Genomic DNA, 22,642 nt, shown 5'->3' on the forward strand with positions numbered 1-22,642 from the left:
GATTAGCGAGACTAACAACAGGATCAGGTAGAGTGTTCCAGACATTGACTACTCTATTGCAGAAGTCATATTTCCTACAATCAAGATTAGAGCAAATTACATTGAGTTTGAATCTATTGATAGCCCTTGTGTTATTACGGTTGAAATTAAAGTACTCATTAACAGGTAGGACGTTTTGGTAAATAATCTTATGAACTAAGCTTAGGTCGGAACGTAGACGGCGTAGTTCAAGGCTATCCAATTGAGGAATTGGTCTAAAGATAATGGGTTTGGGATGCCAATCCCAAGCACTGGAGACATAGGAATGTGCTTGATGTTGAGTCAAACTGTTACTCCCATCAGCTTGCTTTGTAGAGTGGGTAGGCCCTGACATTGCACCAAGACAGAAATGGGTTGAAGATTGACCCACTGGCTAAAGGCAAGTCCCTAGTCTGGATTTGCAGCCCACAAGATTGCATAGTTAAAATCCAGTGGAACATATCAGCTTTGTGATGGCAATTGTTTTAGTTATCTCTCTTTCACCCAGCCCAGCCCCCACATAAGCAAAATCAAGGACAAATTTAAAATCTTGCAACCCTCCAAATCCTTCAAGTCTGAAACATTTCAAAAATATAATAGAAACAATTTCCCCTAAAGGTATCTTATCGCCATCCAAAGCCATGTTTTAGTTCAACTATGATGTTAAATAAAAGCATAAAAAATAAAATTCTGGGAGTTGAAGTCCACAAGTCTTAAAGCTGCCAAGTTTGAAGACCTCTAGGACTTTGATCAGGATGCTGAACCTATCATTTTTGCAGATGTTGACACTTCCCACTGAATAACCCCATTTGTAATAGTTGGTTTCACAGGACATATTCAGCGAAGACAAAAACAAACCATTTTAGGATGGCATGGTACAAAAATCCAGTTCAAAGGATCCTATTTCCTTGAAACTCCTGAGCTTCTAAGTTCATCTTACTCTATTACATGTGATTTTTAGTCCTCACATCAAGTTTCAGAGAGAAGAAAGTTATTTCCTGGGTGTATGTTAAAGGCTAAATAAACAATTATGCAAAATGTTTTGGTGGTTGCAACTTCTGGAATGCTCACTCCTCGGTCATAAGACATGAGATTGGGGCAGGAATGAGGTAGGAGGAATGAAGGGTTTAAAAATAGGGACCAAGGCAAAATGCTGTATGGGAAAGAACACAGAAAATATGTAAGAATTGCCCAAGAGATCCAGCTAATTTAGCTCCGCGTTCTGTTTTTAGCCATCGTTGGCCAACGGCAACTTCTCAGGAGCTCCCAAATAGGCCTGATTGTGCTATCACTCTCCACCTCCCCCTTTCTCCTTGCTTCCGTGGAACATTTTTAACAGTTGTTTTAAATTTGGAGAGGAATTCTTTATTTCTATGAAAGTTTTGGGGTCTCACATGTATTCCATATGGATGTTGGTAGAAAATCAACATGATGCATGGCTTAGACCAGGGGTCTCCAACCTTGGCAACTGTATGACTTGTGGATTTCAGCTCTTAGAATTCCTCAGGCAGCATGACTGGCTGAGGAATTCTGAAAGTTGAAATCCGTAAGTCTTAAAGTTGCCAAGGTTGGAGACCATTGGCTGAAATTACTTACCCATTTTGGGTCTTGGGGTAAGGCGTTGTAAGTATTGGGAGTAAGGGGAGTCTTAAAGGCAAAGGTTCCCCTTGCACATATGTGCTAGTCGTTCCCGACTCTAGGGGGCAGTGCTCATCTCCGTTTCAAAGTGAAGAGCCAGCGCTGTCCGAAGAGTCTCCATGGTCATGTGGCCGGCATGACTAAATGCCGAAGGTGCATGGAACGCTGTTACCTTCCCACCAAAGGTGGTCCCTATTTTTCTACTTGAATTTTTATTTTATTTTATTTTATTTATTTATTTATTTATTTTTGTATTTGGTAATAAGTATAAGCATGGACTGGATACATAAAATAGATACAAATAGATTACATTACATTAGGACAGGGACAGTAGGCACGCTGGTGCTCTTATGCACGCCCCTTACAGACCTCTTAGGAATGGGGTGAGGTCAACAGTAGATAGTTTTACATGCTTTCGAACTTCTAGGTTGGCAGAAACTGGGACAAGTAATGGGAGCTCACTCCGTTATACAGCGCTAGGGAGTTGAACCACCGAACTGCCGACCTTTCCGATCGACAAGCTCAGCATTCTTAGCCACTGAGCCACCGTGTCCCTTAGGGGAGTCTGAGGCCAGGCCTAATGGCAGCCATTTTGTGAGAGGAACTCAATATGATCTCAGCCTTCCGAAAGGATCTGTCAGCCCCCAAAGTTTGCTTCCTCCAGTGTTATAAAGAGGATTTCTGGGTTCCTGGCACGAAGCTTTCTCAGTTCCGCCTGCTGAGTTTGGGGATAAATAGAGATTTCGTCATCCTGCATGCGCTGTTTCCCAGTTGAATAGCCTTGCAGTGGGATGCTTTGTTCCATTTTCTCCTGTTCTTTCTGCCTTATCACGAAAGTGTTTCCTGACGACTCCAGAAAGAATGGGCAGCATACCGCTGAGGACTTTATCCCTGACTTTACAGCACAAAAGCCCTTGTAAGCTTTGTCATAAACTTTGAATTGCAGGAAAAAAAGAACAGGCATTCCCAACTGGGCCAAAGAATTATAATAAAACATACACAAAGCTAATCCTCGGAAAGAAAGAAAAAAAGAGAATATGAAATTTAGAGCTCATTGCAAAGAGACAGAATGATTCACGTTCCACCATTAACTTTCCTTTTCCATGCATTCAGTCATTTCAATTTCAAGCTGATTTCTCTCCCATCTGAGAAGAAGTAGTTGGATTGTTTTGGGGGAAAAAATTCCAAAAAAGGATAATCCTGTGCAATTTCCCCATCCAGCTGTACCACTTATTTTTAGTGGCGTCATTGCTGACAATGCATAATCTCCTGTGGCTAAATGAAACCAGACTAGAAGTGTCAGTAGGTTTTGGTGGGTTGGATGGTCCAGATGTTAAGTTGAGACCCATCATTTGGGCATGGAGTTTATTTGAGGGTTGTAGATAGGACCTTCACCCTCAGTCCAACCAACCTCACAGATGTGGGCAGGGGTGGGCTTCAGATCCTTTAGTAACAGGTTCGTTGCCCCGTTGCTGGGTGGGCGTGGCCTAGTCAGCCGTCTGCACCACGGTCTGTGTGTGTGGGATGTTTTTTGCCCTCCCCAGGCTCCAGAGGCTTTTCTCAAGCCTCTGGGAGGGAGAAAACAGCTTCCTCCCGGCTCCGGAGGCCCTCTCTGCGCTTGCTTGTTTTCCTGAAGATGTTTCATTGCTCAAACTAGGTAACATCATCAGTGCTAGAAGAAAGTAGAGTTTGCTCTTTATTTATATATAAGTGCACCAATGATATTATCTAGTTGGGTCATGAAACATCTGCAAGAAACTTAGAGAACACCAAGGACCCCTCATTTCAACCCTGAGCTACAAATATTCTCCTTTATTGGTATGCTTGGTTTTCTTTCTAGCAGAGAAGTACCCAGCTTCAGCCACTGTTTGTCTATATCTTTTAAAATGATCTGTGGGGCAGTTATTGCCAAGAGCCATTGGCGATGCAGTGATCAGAATGTAGTATTGCAGGCTAATTCTGTTGACTGCCAGGAGTTCGATCCTGACTGGCTCGAGGTTGACTCAGCAATCCATCCTTCTGAGGTCGGTAAAATGAGGACCCAGATTGTCGGGGGCAATAGGTTGACTTTGTAAACTGCTTAGAGAGGGCTGTAAAAAGCACTGTGAAGTATTATATTAGCCTAAGGGCTGTTGCTATAGGGTCCAAGATCTTTTTGGGAAATAAATGCTGTTCCAAAAACTGAGGCTTGGCAAGCAAGTTTCCTTTTCATTCCTTCCTTTTTTAAAAAAAATATATATAAATAAACAGGAGGTAAGTTACTGTTGCTCCGCTATGATGGAGTTGTTTGGTATTTCCTCTCTGATTGCTGAGCTCCTGATTCTAATTGAGTTACTGTAAAATTAATGGAAATGAGTAGCAAGGGCAGGATGAAACAAATCAATGTATTTGCCCCGAAATTAGGCAGCAAGGAGGTTGAGAAGTGAGGAGAGGAAATGTTATTTGCAAAAAACCCCTCTCACCTTCTGGAAAACATCCAGCTATTGAAAACTCTACCCAAGACGAGGAAAAAGAAAGGGGAAAAAAAAAGAAAGAAAATTATTTGGCCACGTCATGCAGATGATTCCCAGACACTACCTTGGCTTGTGCTTATGATCAAGAATGACAAAGTTGGATCTTTACCAAACCCATTTGGATCTACATCTCCCAGACGTGAAGGCGATCGTGGTATAAGTCATGATCTCCTGACTGTGTCCCACACCAGCAACCTGGGAATGCACAGTCTGGCCAGAGGGAAGTCCTTAAGGTTGTATTTTAGTGACCTGTGAATGATTGCAGGGCATAATGAAGGCAGAGGAAGTTCCCGGTGAAAAGGTGATGTAACAGACACCTCCGAGGTTTTTAGCCAAACTGATGGGGAGAGTTGATACACATATATTAGCTTCGCTCTGTTTTTCACTGTCTTGGAGTGAATATTTTCATTGGCAGAATCGGGGACTGAGAAGGGGATGTATCGGTGGCTTTCTTTTTCTCTTTTCCTTTATTAACCAACTGGTTCCAACAAGGTGGAAAACAAGATTAAGGGGACCGTTTGGCTTACAACAACTCCTGCTCGGGGCAGTTCTCCTCCTGCCAAATGAGTCGCTCTGCAGCCATCCCTTGCCTTTCTATTGTTTGAATGTTATGACAGGGTTCGACCTCGTTGGGAAGGGCCTCACTTCAGTCTCTCTTTGCTCTCCAAGAATAACACAGACCTGTTAGTTTCTGCAGTGTGATGTTTCCATAGGTGAGCTGTGGGGCTCAAGAGGCAGGCTGGGGGCCCTGGCTTCACATGTGAAAATAAGGAACTTGGCCCAAACTCCATGTTTGCCCTCAGAAACTGCTGGGGAAAGGGGGTGTCTGGGAATCTTCTGTAAATACAGTTGCGTGACTGATAAGAGCCAGAGGTGGAAAACAGAGACTTTGTTGGACTTGGCTTTTACAGCACCCGTTGGAGATGCCAACTAAAAAGGAGTCTTTTTTTTTTTTAATTAGATCTAAAACTGAATTAAAAACCTTCGGGATTCCAACTTGGCACATTGCTTTCCACTCCCATCTCTTTGGGAGGAAAAAATATTTTTTTTCTACAAGGTAGGGAATCACCATTTTTGTGGGGGTCAGTTCCTCCAGAGAGCTATCTAGATAAATCAGGTAGGAAACTTATGGGCCACAGGCAGTGGTGGGATTCAGCCAGTTTGCACCACTTCAGGAGAACCGGTTGCTAACTTTCTGAGCAGTTTGGCAAACTGGTTGTTGGAAGAAATCATTAGGGCAGAGAATCGGTTGTTAAATTACTTGAATCCCACCACTGGCCATAGGTAACCTCCTGTACCCTGTTTGTTGTCTGGAACTCTTTATGGTGAGTGGGCACCACATTTTCCAGCTCTCTCCAGTCCTTTGCATTCTGGTGGGTATGTATGGCATCTGTGTGGGTGTGGGGCCACATCAGTGGTGGGTTTCAAAAATTTTTACTACCGGTTCTGTGGCTGTGGCTTGGTAGGCGTGGCTTGGTGGGCGTGGCAGGAGGATACCGTAAAATCTCCATTCCCACTCCACTCGGGGGAAGGATACTGCAAAATCCCCATTTCCTCCCAATCAGCTGGGACTTGGGAGGCAGAGACTAGGTGGGGATGGGGCCAGTCAGAGGTGATATTTACCAGTTCTCTGAACTATTCAAAATTTCCACTACCGGTTCTTCAGAACTGGTCAGAATCTGCTGAAACCCACCTCTGGGCCACATGTGGAATACTGCATAGAGTTTTGGTCACCATGATACAGAAAAGATTTTGAGATCCTGGAAAGAATGCAGACAAGAACAACTGTCAGGTTGACCATCTTCAGCTTGGCGCCTTGCTGGCATCCAGCCATCAAAGGCTAGAAGTGTGTATGTGGGGGAGGGACATAGGGGTGAGCAAATGGGCAATCAACCTGCCTGTGTACCTGATGGGAAATTGGGAGAGAGGGGGAAATGACAGCTTGACAAAAGATCAGGGAAGCTCAGAACCAGTTTGTGCCAGCATTCAAGGCCATGCACTCTGAGAAAGAATGTGGATTACCCTAAACACCTCAGCGTTCTCAAAACCCCTAGGCAAACTCTTGTTGGCTGAAGACAGACCGATCATGGGGAGAGGGCTGGGATGTGGGGAAAGTTTCTACAGAGGTATATCTTTTGAGCAGGGGAAATCTAGTTCTAGCCTGACTCTACTGCAACCAGCATCTTTTAGTAAAAGAACCTATCACTTCAAGCAAGCGGAGTTGGGGTGTATGTCTTTCTTTCCTAAGGGATCAGACTGGGGCAGGTCTAATCCCTCTATCAGAGGGATAACTCTGATAACTGATGAGCAGTTAAGGGAACTAGATATGTCTAACTTACCAAAGGAAAGTACTAAGAGGGACATGATAGCAGCCTTCCAATATTTGAGATAACAAATATTGGAGGGGTGCCAACCTATTCTCCAAAGTACCTGAGGGCAGGACAAGAAGTAACAGAAGGAAGATCATTAAAGAGCAGTCCATCTTAGAAGTAAGGAGAAATTATCTGACAGTGAGAACAATCAGTAGAATAGCTGGTCTCCTGGAATTGTGGATACCCCATCACTGGAGGGTTTCAAGAATAGGCTGGAAAAATATTTGATCAGGATGGTATAAACCTTCTACCTTGAGTAGTGAGTTGGAGTAGAAAACTCTGAGGTCCCTTCCTAATCTATGATTCTATGTTCTATGGGTGATAGATAGAAGACACAAATGGATGCTTGTCAATGGTGGCTGAGGCTTAATTAAACAGTGGGCAGGACCGCCCCCCTCTGAAATGTGCACATAACCCTTCCTCCCCCATTATTATCTATCTTTTGGACAACTCGTTGTCCACCTGCCTTGCCACAAGGCTGAATAACTGGTTTCCAGAAGGCTTCTGAAATTGAAAACAATTAGAAATTTGGCTGGAGGACCTCAAGTCAACAATCCCTGATATAGAGCCACACAAATTGGCCATTTACCAGTGTTTCCCCAAAAATAAGACCCAGTCTTATATTTTTTTGAACCCTGAAATTAGCTCTTGGCCTTATTGCCATGCGCTCAAAAGCCCGATTGGGTTTATTATCAGGGGGTGTCTTATTTTGGGGAAAACAGGGTAATAGGTTGGACCAATAACTCTTCTGGTACAATATTGCCTTCTCTGACATGTTATGTAGCTTCTACTCTGGCCCAAAATGGAGCATTAACAATGTTCACCGTTTTTACTATTCAGGGTACTGATTTCTGTCCTGCCTTTTTAATAAAAAGTTAAACCTGGAAACATGAGTTCTTACAAACTAGGTTTGCCTACCCAAGCATCCAAGAATGTTGCACTCATTGATCGCCTCCTTGCAATATTTAAATTATTTCTCCAGGTGTTTGAATGACAACAGTCTGAACCAATCCAATGTGACTTTCAGAAGTGGGTTGACTTCATCATAGTCATAGCCTTTTTGCTTATTTGAATTGCAAAGGAATATAGAAATGGGAAAAGAGAAAGATTTTTTTTTTTTTTGCATAAATTCAGCAGAGATGAGAAAGAACAGCCTTCCCCTCATATTTTAACTGCTTTGATCGGGCTATTTTTAAAAGCATCACACACCGAGAGAACTCCAGGGAATGTACTGTGCTGGAATATTTTAAGTACTTTAGCAATAGAAGCAAAACAAGACAAAACAAAAAAACAATACCACGTCTCTGTGGTTTTGACGCTTATCTCGAATCTATTTCCACCTATTATGTGTCAAACAGAGAACATGAAGGGTTGACCCAACTCATTGGTTGTTGAGAACCCAGAAGGAGAATGAAGACAGAAGGAGGAAGTACAGTAAGTGAATCAACTGAAGAACGGATTGATATAGCTTCAAAGGAAAAGAGAATTTAGTCTTGCTGGTAAATACAGGACACCTGAGAAGATGGGAAGGGGCTCATTACACAGACACCATCCTTTCACAAAAAGGCCTGGGTGAGAATTGAAATCCAGGCACTAAACCAAGATTCTCAGTCTGAGCCTAGAGCTGTATCACTACACGCCTTTACTTAAAGCTGGATAATCTGTTAATCCGCACACACATACATGGTAAACAGTACATATACTGTACCCAGATGGTTGGAAAAGGTTGGAAGGAAAATAGAGAGAAATGTGTCCGTGAAGAAACAAAAGGCAAAAACGTGCAGAAAAGGAAAGCAAAATATTATACTTAGACAGGCTTTCTCAACCTTGGCAAATTTAAGACATGTGAACTCCAATTCCCAGAATTCCCAAGCCAGCATGGTTGGCTGGGGAATCCTGGGAGTTGAAATCCCTGTGTTTTAAAGTTGCTGAGGTTGGGAAAACCTGTCTAATTATAATATTTTGCTTTCCTTTTCTGCAAGTTTTTGCCTTTTGTTTCTTCACGGACATATTTCTCTCTATTTTCCTTCTAACCTTTCCAACCATCTGGATACAGTAGATGTATACCCATCAGTGGTGAGTTTCAAATTTTTTTACAACCGGTTCTGTGGGCGTGGCTTGGTGGGCACGGCATGGATTGGTGGGTGCGGCTTGGTGGGCGTGGCAGGGGAAGGATACTATAAAATCTCCATTCCCTCCCCACTTCAGGGGAAGGTTACTGTAAAATCTCCATTCCCTCCCGATCAGCTGGGACTCAGGAGGCAGAGGATAGATGGGGGCGGGGCCAATCAAAATTTTTACTACCAGTTCTCCGAACTACTCAAAATTTCTGCTACCTGTTCTCCAGAACTGGTCAGAACCTGCTGAAACCCACCTCTGATACCCTGTACGTGTGTGTGGATGCATGCATGCCCACAATATCTTGTCTTTATTATTTATTCTCTTTGCATTCTTGATAGCTAGCCCATTCAAATAATTTTGGAGGAATGCTCAAGGTTGGGAAGGAAAAGAATTGAAAACATCCAAACTTTAGAGTATTACAGTTGATGATAAGCTTGTCCTTTGTGTCTGTCTGCAAATAGAATGACTGTTACTCAACATAGGTATGGAGTCCATACATGAGAGGGAGTTTACCAAATAGCTAATGCAAAGATGAAATAAAATTGGAGCCGGAGTATAACGTAGTGTTACCCAACTGGGGATGCAGAAGGGAGAATTTACAGGGTGTCCCTAAGAGCCAGATTGAAGGCTCAACTAGATAGATCAAACCAGAAGGTCAACGCCAATGAAGACTCCACAAGATTAGGACCAAACTTTAGTGAGAGATGCTATAGTAATAGTACTCTGTAAATCTGATGGTGCTGTACCTCCTGCCTTTTTTATACTCTAGTGAATCAGGGAGGCATTTCCCTAAGTTGTTTCAAAATATGATCCTGGTCTATCTGGCTCCATATTAGTTCTATATTAAACCAGTATGTAGGCAAGGAACTGAAATGTTCTTTAAGTCCTGAGAAACAGGATCATAGTTTCCCAGGACTTCAATAATATTTCAGCTCTGTTTGCCTACATCAGGGATCTGCAACTTTAAGGACTCAAAGAGCCATTTGGACCCGTTTCCCATAGAAAAGAAAACACCGGGAGCCACAAAACCTGGGTGGGCGTGGCCAACTCGATGTCACTCACTTCCACCAGTCACATGACCACCCCCTAGCCACGCCTACCCAGCCGGTCATCAGGGCAGAGAACCAGTTGTTAAAAAATACCGGGAACCACAAAATCCTTTTGACATATCTCTCTCTCCCCTCCCTCTCTCTATGTGTCTCTCTATGTGTCTCTCTCTCCCCCTCTCTCTGTATCTCTCTGTCTCTGCCCTGGCCGCTTCTCCATCCCCCGCCGTTGCCCATACCTTCTCAGGCCAGGTGAGGAGTGACTGGGAGGTGAGGGGGAGGGGCGGGGCCAGCCAGTGGTGGGATCACCTGACAGGGAGCCACAGAGAGGGCCCAAAGAGCCGCATACGGCTCTGGAGCTGCAGGTTGCTGACCCCTGGCCTACATAATGGTTTAATATGGAACTAATATAGAGCCAGATCGTTACCAGGAAATCACATTTTGACCAGAGTGGAAAGTTGTCAAACACAAGAAGAAGTTATTGGAAAACCACTGGATGTATCTTTGAAACCCCCAGGAACTGAAGGAGGAGCAGGATGGGTGAAAGGTAGAACATCCGGCTGGGGTTGAGTACAAGGCATCTGAGTCTCCTTGATTTCATAATGTACAGGTAATGAAAAGGGGGAAGGTTATTAAAAGCATGTAAGAGGGAAATCTGGACATCCATAGACCTTCTAAAGGCTTTACTTTTCTAATTCACAGAATTATCAGGATGGAGAAAACATGTGCAGGATTTCCCGTAAAGTTCTCCTAAGCATGGTTTAAACTGCCCTCTGCATGACATCACTCCACTCCTTGAAAATTACATAATAAAGGGCAACAACAATGGATCCATTTCCTTGGGCTTCAGAAAGATTTCCTCAATCTTACATGAGATATAGAAAGCTTGAGCAAACCCAACGTTGAATTAAAATCAGTATGAGTATCAGAATGGAAAAAAAGGGAAAGTCCTCAATTTGCAACCGTACCTTTGAAGTTGCAGCACTGAAAAACGTGACTACTGAACTGGTCCTCGTGTTTACAATTGTTGCAGCCTCCCCATAGTCGGGTGACTGAATTAACTATTTGATGGGTTTCACAGTACGCTGAATGGAAACTAATTCAGTTGGGTTCATACCAGAAGTTGGTTTCAGCAGTTCAGACCAGTTCTGGAGAACCGGTAGAAGAAATTTTGAGTAGTTTGGAGAACCGGTAAATACCACCTCTGACTGGCCCCGTCCCCATCTATTCTCTGAGTCCCAGCTGATCGGGAGGAAATGGGGATTTTGCAGTATCCTTCCCCTGGATTAGGAAGGGAATGAAGATTTTATAGTATCCTTCCCCTGCCACACCCACCAAGTCACACCTACAGACCCGGAAGTAAAAAAATTTGAAACCCACCACTGGTTCATACAACATGCCCCACCCCCATCTTAGCATATTATACAGATGTGGCCATTGTATCTTTAACTGATTTGGTTAAGCTTCATGTATGAACAAAAAGTACTGTTGGAAACAGAGGAAAGATTACAAAATAAAAGAATGAATAAATGGAAGAAATGAAGTAATGGAATGAGAGCAGCATAAAAGCATAGCATCTAAGGATTACAGGGGAAATTTGAGATCAGAGCAATAGCAATAGCCCTTAGACTTACAGACCACTTCACAGTGCTTTACAGGCAGCCCTCTCTAAGCGGTTTACAGAGTCAGCATATTGTCTCCAACAATCTGGCTCCTCCTTTTACCGACCTCGGAAGGATGGAAGGCTGAATCAACAACCTTGAGTTCCATCAGGATCGAACTCCAGGCTGTGAGCAAAGTTTGCTGGCAATACTGAATTCTAACCACTGTACCCCCATGGCTCATTAATCCACCTGCATTCCTAACAGAAGACAATCCAAGCAGTGGTGAAATCCGAATCAGTTTGCTACCGGTTCGTTGGCTGTGCATGCACACTGTGCGCCAAATGTGCGCACTGTGTGCCCATGTGCGTATGCGCAGTACACGCCAAAAGGAGGCTTGGGAAGGTAAGTAGGAGCAAGGAGGGAGATTAGCTGTGGCACGTGATTTAGCTTCGCTAGAAAGCAGGATTTCCTGCTTCTTAGCAAAGCTAAACTGCACGGAACAGCTGATTGTCGGAAATACCAGTTTGGAGGAACCAGTAGCTTTTTTAAACTACTAGTTCGCTGGAACTGGTAGCTAACAACCGATTTGGAGGAACCAGTAGCCTTTTAACCTGCCAATTCAACGGAACCGGTAGCTAACTACCGGTTTTTATCACTACCGATTCATCCGAACCGGAGCGAACCGGTAGCATTTCACCCCTGAATCCAGAGTCTTTTAAACATATCCAGCAATCAGAATCCATCCTTTCCATGATTCTGTGTTCCTCTGATGAACAGTTTTTATTTATTTTTTAAAAAATAATTTTTATTAAACAGTTTTTAAAAAACAAACAAACAAAAACAGATATTTACATCTTCTTTTCAACATCTTTGCATCAGTATTTTTATACATTTTCTCTTTCTTATCTTAATATATCTTTTATACATATATTTCTAGTATATCATATATATATATATACCGTTATAATATATTCTCTTAATCTAAATATTTTATTTACATTTAGCATAAACAGGTACCTAGTTTCCTTTCTACAATTTATATCTTCCCATTTGTTTCCCTATTCCTCCATCTAATTTAACCATTGTTTAGTTTTCTTTTGTCCCCCTTTATTTCCCCCTTTCTCCTCCAACCATTTATACCATTTCTCCCAGACTAAATAGTATTCTGTTTCATCTTTTTCTTGTATCTCCTTTGTGAACTTATCCATTTCCATAATTTTTCTAATCACCTTGTCTTCTGATGGCATGTCATTGTTTTTCCAGTTTTGAGCGAAAACTATTCGTGCTGCTGTAATTATGTGAATAATTAAGTATCTTAAGGAACTTATTATCACATGTGGTGGTCCTGCCATAAGGCAAAACAATTAAAATACAAATAGAAGAAATTATAAATCAACAAATAGAAATGAAGTCAGAAACTTTCCTACTGGGAATAATTACTGGATCATATGATGAACAGTTTTTAATATTAGGACCTTTTTGTCTGATAACCAACCAAAATCTCTACTGATTTTGATGCTGGAATATTAGGGTGAAACAGGCACATTTGAAATGTTGATTTCTTACCTAAAAACAACTCTAGGGCCATGAGCCTTCTCTTCAAATTCAGTTGTTAGAACAATGATGGAACCAATATTGGTCAAGCAGCCTCTATGGGCTCCAGATATCCCCAGTCCTATTTTTGACATAGTTAAAGCAGTTGAAGGTGGCATAGCTGAAACCTATGGGTAGGTTTTCATGGGCGGACCTGGATGGGTAGAAACAGACTCCGACTCAACCCTTCCAAGACCAAGTGGCTGTGGCTTCCAGTGTCCTGATATAGCCAGCTGGTGCCATCGCTGGTTATTGGGGGTGAATCACTGGCCCCCACGGAAAGGGCTCGCAACTTGGGCATCCTCCTGGATGCATGGCTGTCTTTAGAAGAGCATATGATGGCTGTGGCCAGGGGGGCTTTTTATCAGGTTCACTTGATACGCCAGTTGCGTCCCTTTCTAGATCGGGACTCCCCACGCATGGTCACTCAGGCACTCGTCACCTCCCGCCTGGACTACTGCAATGCTCTCTACATGGGGCTCCCCCTGGGGTGCACCCGGAGGCTCCAGCTGGTCCAGAATGTGGCTGCGTGGGGGATTATGGGAGCGACGGGGCGCTCCCATGGGACACATCTCCTGCGTGAGCTGCACTGGCTCCCGGTGGTCTTCCGGGTGCGCTTCAAGGTGTTGGTGACCACCTTTAAAGCGCTCCATGGCTTAGGGCCGGGGTATTTACGGGACCACCTTCTGCCACCAATAGCCTCCCACCGGCCAGTACGCTTGCACAGAGAGGGCCTCCTCAGGGTGCCGTCCGCCAGACAGTGTCGGCTGGCGACCCCCAGGGGGAGAGCCTTCTCTGTGGCGGCGCCCGCCCTCTGGAACAACCTACCCCCAGAGATACAAACAATACCAGACCTCTGGACTTTTCGTCGGGCCCTGAAAACTTATTTATTTCACCTAGCTGGGCTGGCTTGATCCCATAGTTTAGGTTAAATTTAATTGATTTTAATTGGGTTGTTTTAATTTGCGGCCAAAAATATTTAATTATTTTTAAATTGTTTTTAAATTTTGTATGTTCTGTTTTATTCTGGCTGTTCACCGCCCTGAGTCCTTGGAGAAGGGCGGTATACAAATTAAAACAAACAAACAAATAAATAAATAAATAAAATATCAGTTTTCAACATCAAAAGTTTTGGTGTGTTTGTGTCGGTGTGTGTGGTTTAAATAAGGTTAAAATCAAGTTGAATATCTCATTCAGGGCATTGTAGGAAACCAACCATTGCCTTGGCATCATTTGTGAACCAGACCATCAAAACAACAACAACAACAACAACAACAACAACAACAACAACAACCAAGCACCTGAAGGCCAGACAAGGAATAATGGATAGAAACCGACCAAGGAGAGATTCAACCTGGAAATGAGGAGACATTTTCTGACAGTGAGATCAATCAACCCATGGAACAGCTTGATTCAGAAGTTGTGGGAGCTTCTTCACTGGAGGCTTTTCAAGAAAGGATTGGACTGCCATTGGTCAGAAATGCTTGAGCAGGGGATTGGACTAGATGACCTACAAGGTCCCTTCCAACTCTGTTAATCTGTTATAATCTGTTATAAAGTTGAGCCACAAGATGCTTTTGCCATTTGGATTCCCCATGCTAGGTGAGCCTGGCAATTGTGTTTTGTTAACCTGAGTTTAGGATTAAGTGTGTTATAAGAACTCTGCCAAATTGTTTCCACTGTAGGGATAATAGCTGCTGGGGCAAGGGTGGAATTGGAGAAATGTCATCCGAGAAAGGATTAAACTCCCTTCCTCCTGTACAGCTATTTTTATCAAGTTTCCTTCCAGAGAGTTAGCCCTTTTAGGAGATGGAAGGGAAAAGAACCATTTGCAGATAAGCTTCATCAGTTGCTGATAAGAGTATTATATTGTTGTTGATCAACTCACAATGAAGTTCTAGGCCACACCTAGGAACTATTTTATAAACAGTCATGCTATAAATAACGATCAAAGTTTGCACTCTCCTCTTTTCTTTCCCGTCTCGCCTCGTCTTTTACCATGGCTGCCAGATCAGGCTGCAAAAATATGAACTGCTACTAGATGGCAGCAAAGAGACACGGAAAAGGAAGCATTTCCTGCTGTCTAGCTGTCATCCAGATTTTTGCAACCCATCTGATGTCCTCCTTTCTATGTACCTTCACTTCCAATAATCCAAAAATACATGTGTGTCCCCTCCATGCATAGATGCTCCATGCATCTCATATCTGTTTATGATCTCAAAGATTGTTAGTCTTGAAGTCTTTGTTAGTCTTCAGGGTGCCACGAGACTAGATTTATTTGCGGCTCAGATTAACATTGCCCCCCACTCCCCCCACTCCAGGACAGTTGTGGATTCCATACCGAACAGAGATTGGTCTTGATGATCTCAAGGGTGCCTTCCACATCTGAACATTTTTTAAAAGAGCCTTGATAGTACAGGGGTTTAGTGCACCCTGTTATTAACACAGCTGCCTGCAATTTCTGCTGGTTCGAATCTCTCCAAGGCTCAAGGTTGACTCAGCCTTCCATCCTTTCTAAGGTAGGTGAAATGAGGACCCAGTTTGTGGGGGCAATAAGCTGACTTTGTATAAAATATACAAAAGTATGAAGGCTATTGCTTAACGCATTGTAAGCCGCCCTGAGTCTCCGGAGAAGGGCGGCATATAAATCAAATTAAAAAAAAAAAGAAAAAAAAAAGACAAACAAACAGATGATGGTCTGAATTCTACTGCAATCCTTCATCAGATTAGATCCAGTCAGGACAAAATCTCAAAGAACAGGTCACTTTCTCCCCTTCCCCTCTATTTCCAGCAAAAACGGATCTGAAGATTCCAAATAGAAGGGAATTTGAACATTCAATCAATGTATTATTTGTGTAGTGTTCTGGGAAGAGAGCAGTGGTGAAATGTTACTGGTTCACACCGGTTCAGGTGAACTGGTAGCAGTGGTGAAATGTAAAATTTGTTACTACCAGTTCTGTGGGCGTGGCTTGGTGGGGGGGAGGTAATATGACTGAGTGGGCGTGGCCAACTTTTTTTTTTTTTTACTTTTAAAACCATTTTTTTTTACAACCTCTTCGGCTGAAGAGGTTGTAAAAAAAATGCTTTTAAAGCCTCTGACGATCCCAGCTGACTTGCCTGATCGGCAGAGGCTTTTTTTCCCTTTAAAAATATTTTTTCTATAACCTCTTCGGCCAAAGAGGTTGTAGAAAACATGCTCTTAAAAGCCTCTGATGATCCCAGCTGAGCCACATGATCATCGGAGGCTTTTTATTAAACTTTTAAAAGCATTTTTTTGGCCAAAGAGGTTGTAGAAAAAACACTTTTAAAAATATAAAAAAGCCTCTGATGATTGCGCGACTCAGCTGGGCAATGGGGGGGGGAGGGATTTTTGCTACCGGTTCTCCGAAGCACCCACCTCTATCGCTACCGGATCGGGCGATTCAGTCTGAACCGGGAGCATTTCACCCCTGACCGGTAGTAATAAAAACTACTGGTTCGGTCAAACTGGTAGTAAAAAAAAGCTTTTTACGATGATCAGCTGTGCTGCACGATTTAAAATCACTAAAAAGCAGGAAATTCTGCTTTCTAGTGAATCTAAATTGCGCGTCACAGCTGTTCCCTCCCCTTCACTGTTCTACTTACCTTCCCAAGCCTCCTTTTTCCACGCGAAGTGCGTGTTTGGTGCATGCTGTGCATGCGCGGGCAGTGAACTTGTGGCAAATGGGAGGATTTCACCACTGGAAGAGAGCTGAATTACTGTATGGTAGCCAAAAATCAGGAGGAATCATATAGAACCTTTTCAGGCTGACAAATTTGACTAAAAGGCATCAGCTTTGGGGAGACATCAGGCAGACTTCAGGTGATCTCAGAAAGTGACAACAAACATAGTGGAGCCATCCGTTGGTAAGATATTTGTAATGTCTTGCATAGATAAAACTTGTGTTTGCTTCACCTGTCTTTTCTTTCCTTCCCCTTCTTTGCCTCATCCCAGGTTAAATCTGTTAGGTTCAGCTTGTAGCTTACTCCTAACTTGTTGGTCAGGCAATATATCTGTTTCTTTAAGAAACAACGGAGCCACGTAATCAGGGTTTGCTGAACCCTGTAATTAGGCTACAGTGCATAAATAAGCAGCGCAGAGAAGCATTCTTTGTTCCTGATTGTTCCTGTTCCTGTTGCTTCCTGCGTCTTTCTGCTGATTGGTGTTAGACTGGATTGTTATATGGTACTGTATACCGAGAGTTACTAAAGTCTGTTTGCTTTGGTAAGGGAAGATACTTACTGGACTGATATTACTGTTTATGACCTTGGACAGTTTTACCTACACCGAGACTGCTTATTATCTTGTATATAAAGTATTTTTCTCACATGAGCTGCACGTTTATCTCCTTCCCTGTGTGTTTCTGCTCTGCTCGTTGCACAAGCAACAAATACTTTTTACACACACCCTAACAAAATCTACATCAGAACTCTACACAAGGAGGAACATGAACTGTAACTCATGCCTTTTAATAAAATATTAGCCAGAAAGGTCCCACCAGATTCCTTCTGATTTGGAGTTAGCTGTGCAGCGCAACCCAGGTTTACGCTCATGTAGAAAGTTAGCACCCACCCCTCTCCTAGAAGAATGAAATATATTGAGAAATATTGAAAAGGCGGAATATTATATTTCCCTGGATGATAAAAGAAGAAACATGTTTTAAAGACAGAAAACGGCTCCCTGCCCACCCACCCCCAGCAGATATTTGGTGCCCATTAAGAAAGACTGGGCCAGCCTATCTACAAGACAAAAGACCTCCAGCTCCAGGGTGATGGGATTAAGACATGACCCTCAAGGACAAAATAGGATTAACCCATTTAGCAGCAGAGTTCACCACATGGCACAATCACTGGGGTCATTGCATCACCCAGCAAGCTCCAACAAAGCCTGGGACTCAGACAGCCTACAAAGTTAGCAGTAACCCCTACAACAGCCAATAGAATACATGTTCTTGCACAGGAACAGGAAGTTCAAGGGCAAAGCCCAAGAGAGGGTATGACCTCTCTCCAGCAGTGAAATCCACTTACTTTCGCTACCAGTTTGGTTGCACTCCCATGTGGGAGCGCGCGCAGGCTATGCATGCACAGATGGTTAAAAAATGGGATGTAATAACCTCCCAGCGGGTGGGCAGAGCCTCCTACCACTGGTGCTACCGGTTCGGCAAGCCCGATAGAACCGGAGGTATTTCACCGCTGCCTCTCTCTCAACTCCATGTGGTCAACTGCACCAGGACCATGTGCTTGATGGTTCTGCTTCATCGTTAAACCCTCTTTCCAATCAGCCTCCATGGTTCCAGTGTCTTTCTCCCGCTTGGAACTGACCCAGACCAGTGGTGGGTTGCCCTCGGTTCAGACCGGTTTGCAAGAACCGGTATTAAAACCGGCGGGAGGCCCTGCCCACTGCCCCGGATGTCATCATCGGTGATCTGCGCATATGAAGAAGCTTCTGCGCATGTGCAGAAGTAAGGCGCATGCGCAAGCGAAGCAAGTGCATGTGATCCTGTTGCGAACTGGTAGTAAAGGTAAGTAGAACCCACCCCTGACCCAGATGGATATTTTCTTCCAACACTCCCATAAATGTCAATCCGGCTTTCTTCCAGTGAATGGATGTAGGATTGTAGCTGCAATCATAGCACTTTTTTATCCACTACACACTCTAGCAACTCAAACACTGAAATAACAATTCAGTGAATAATTGAGGATCAATTTCAGGTTAATAGCCAAGGTTCACCAGATGCTCCTTCTAGGCAGGGTTAGGTGTAAGCAAGCCACGATGAAAAAGGACGCCAGCCCTTCGGTTAAATATGGTCGTCCGAGTTTCCCATCTGATCAGATGGAAATACAACTTGTGGTACGTCATGTTTAGAGCAAGGGCAATTTGGGATTCAAATAAAAGGCTGCATTATATAGCGTACGTAATTTGTGACTACGGACCAGACGTGAAATATATACTTTAATACAAGGATCCCAATAGGTTGTCCATTTCATGTGCAGTCCAAGATAATGATCTCTTTCTTATATAATTGACATTCAAATAATGTATGCATTATGTCCTTTATCTCTGGAGCTCTGCAAATACAAGTATTTGCTGTCAGACTCCTGAGTGAGAAATAACATCATAACTACGTAGTATGACGGACTGCAGGGCCGGCACAATGTGTAACATGTTCACACTGGTGCAATAGGAATGAGTGTTTTGTTAATATGATTTATTGGGTTAGGGATTTTCTATCTTCACTGTTGAGTTGTATTGTGTTGGGTGGGTGCACTGAGGGAGCTCAACCAATCTCACTGCACATATGTTGTGCACTGACAATAAAGATTTGAATTGAATTGAATTGAATTGAATGTTCGTTATAAGGGACTTGATTAAATGTTCCATATTTTATGCTATTGAACTGTTAGGGTAAGGATGATTATTGGTTTTGTTTTTAAAAGATGATTTGTTACAACAATAATCACTGTAGACTGCAGAGGGGTTGACAGCAAGCCACGATGAAATGCAGACCAGCATCATCAAATGCCACCCTTGCATAATCACAGCCCCATGTCTGATACACATACATACATGAGTCACATTGTTAGCATGATGTAGTCATTCATGTTTTGTCATTTGCTTTCTCCCCTCCCTTGCGGATGCTCATGTGTCATTCACACCGGAGGTTGCCAGGAAGACCTGATAGCATTTTGAGATAGGACTTTGGGGCTGTGAGTAAGTGCTCCACAACTCATTGTGGACTGGAGATCATGTGTGGAATGAAAGTGAAGTAACTCTATTGTTGATTAGCCCATAGGTCATGCCAAATACGGTGCAGAATATAAAACTCAGGTTAATAAAAGCATATATAAAGACGGAATTAAATACAGATTATGGGTGACATGATAATAGTATTCCAATATCTCAGGGGCTGCCACAAAGAAGAGGGGGTCAAGCTATTCTCCAAAGCACCTGAGGGCAGGACAAGAAGCAATGGGTGGAAACTAATCAAGGAGAGAAGCAACCTAGAACCAAGGAGAAATTTCCTGACAGAACAATTAATCAGTGGAACAACTTGCTTCTAGACGTTGTGGAAGCTCCAACACGGGAGGCTTTTAAGACAAGATTGGACAACCATTTGTCTGAAATGGAATAGGGCACTGATGGCTAACCTTTTTGCCGTTGCGTGCCAAAAGCGGCAGGAACTTGGTTCCTCAGGTTGATTCAGCCTTCCATCCTTTCGAGGTGGGTAAAACGAGGACCCAGATTGTTGGGGGCAATATGCTATTTAGTATACTGTCGATTGTTGTAAGCCGCCCAGAGTCCTCGGAGAGTGGGCGGCATAGAAATATGATTAATAAAATAAATAAATAAATAAAATAAACTTGGGGGGGTCGCACACACGCAATGCCCCACATGCCCCCACACATGCGCTCGTGCTCCCCCATGTTTCCCCTGACCCCTCACACTCCCCCTGAACCCCCACGCATTTGTGCGTGAGCCCCGCAGCCTGTTTTAGGCCCGAGAGGCCTCCCTGAAGCCTTCTGGGACCAAAAATGGGCTCTGTGGGGGCACAACGCACCCCCCATTGTCTGTTTTGGGTCTGGCAGGTCTCCCTGAAGCCTTCCTGTTTTGGCACCGGGGGGGCGCACCACTTCCCCCGTGCTCCCCCCCGCCCCTGCGTATGCACGTGAGACCCCTACGCGTGACGTGTGTGTCTCCCGCATGCACCCTGCCCCTGCGCCAGAGACCCAAAAATCAGCTGACTAATGGGAGGTGCGCACACATGCGCGATGGAACTGAGCTGGGCGACGGCTCACGTGCCCGCAGAGAAGGCTCTGTGCGCCACCTGATAGGTTCGCCATCATGGGTATAGGGTTTCCTGCTTGAACAGGAGGTTGGACTAGAAGACCTCCAAGGTCCCTTCCAACTCTGTTATTCTGTGAAAGAATAAAGAATGCAAATCATATTTCTGTGTCATCCCTACAATTTACCCCAATGAAACCCACACATGCAGATCTCAATGGAACCGTTTCATTCAAATGAAGGGCTGTGTTATATATGCAATGTGTGAATTCTGACATCACATAAAATATATTGTTTAAATCAGTGTTTCTCAACCTTGGAAGCTTGAAGATGGATGGACTTCAACTCCTAGAATTCTGGGATTCTGGGAGTTGAAGTCCACCCATCTTCAAGCTACAAAGGTTGAGAAACACTGGTTTAAATATAACGGTCCCAATAGGTTGTTGATCTAATGTGCGATCCAAGATACGGTTCTCTCTCTTTCTTATATAATTGACATCCAAATAAGATATGTCTTATGTCCTCTATCTCTGGAACTCTGCAAATACAGGTATGTTCATTATAAGGGACTTGGTTAAATCTTCGATATTTAATCATTGTGTCCAGTGGGTTGAATCTTGTCATGGAATGGAAGCATTCATCAGGCCAATGCTGATGCATTGATGCACTGAGCCGAGGTGGCGCAGTGGTTAGAGTGCAGTACTGCAGCTACTTCAGCTGACAGCTAGTTCAGCAAATCAGCGGATCAAATCTCACCGGCTCAAGGTTGACTCAGCCTTCCATCCTTCCAAGGTGGATAAAATGAGGACCCAGATTGTTGGGGGCAATATGCTATTTAGTATACTGTCTTTGCTGTAAGCCGCCCAGAGTCCTCGGAGAGTGGGCGGCATAGAAATATGACTAATAAATAAATAAATAAATTTTATATTGGATGCAAGGTGTACTATATGACCCACAGAACAGTCTTACAATTTTTCATTTTATTTATATAAAAAAGATTCTTTTTATTTAGAAAAAACAAACAAACAGGACACAAACACAGAGTGCATACCCCATAGCCCTCCATCTTGCACCCTGCAAGTGTGAACCTTGGTTATGGACTGGGGATGTGAAGCCAGCTTCTTAATTGGCCACGTTGATCTGAGACATCTCCATCAAAGGCACACAGGTGAGTTCTCTACATCCAACCATCTCCTTTTCACAGCTTAGTTATCAGAAACAGTTCAGTAGAGACGGCGGAAAAAATGGTCCTTGCCCCCCTATCTCCTCCTATCACAATTTGCTCTTGATTGAAGCTGGAGAGCCATCCTATTTTTATAACCATCACAAGCTTCTCACCTGCAGCAACAAAAGCCAGTTTCCAGAGCATGTATTTTTGCAGTTCCAAACACAAAAAAAACCCCAAACTACCCCGTTCTTTTGATTTAATCCAGAGAGAGGCAGGAACTTTTTCCTGAAAAGGCTGACATATGAGCATTAAAAAAAAAAATTCACATTACTTTCCCATTGCAGGAGAGATTGTGGTTTTAACACGGAGGGATCCAGCTTGTGCTTACAGTCATATGATGTGAAAGAATTAGAACACATAATAATAATAATAATAAAAAAGAAGAAGGTACAAATAGGAAGCCAGGAGAGAGCCTGACCACTGCAACGATGCATAAGAATACACATATAACACAATATTGACCTCAAACATCCAGGAGTAATCTCTATTCATCCAGGAGTAATCTCTATTTGGCAGAACCCTGCCCAAATAATGATTGCAATGAGAAGGATGGGTGAGCAGCTACACTGGGCAAGGCCAAATAGCTTTCAATATTTAGAGAGTATCATCAATGGGACAATTTATAACGAGTAAAGTTCAGATAACACAATAGTCTTTTGTCTACCAAGGAATGTGGCTTCACAGAACTATCAGAATGAAGTCCTGATG

This window comes from Pituophis catenifer, unplaced genomic scaffold (assembly GCF_029215685.1).
Source record: "Pituophis catenifer annectens isolate HBS135680 unplaced genomic scaffold, rPitCat1.0.hap2 SCAF_9, whole genome shotgun sequence".
Taxonomy (NCBI): Eukaryota; Metazoa; Chordata; class Lepidosauria; order Squamata; family Colubridae; genus Pituophis; species Pituophis catenifer.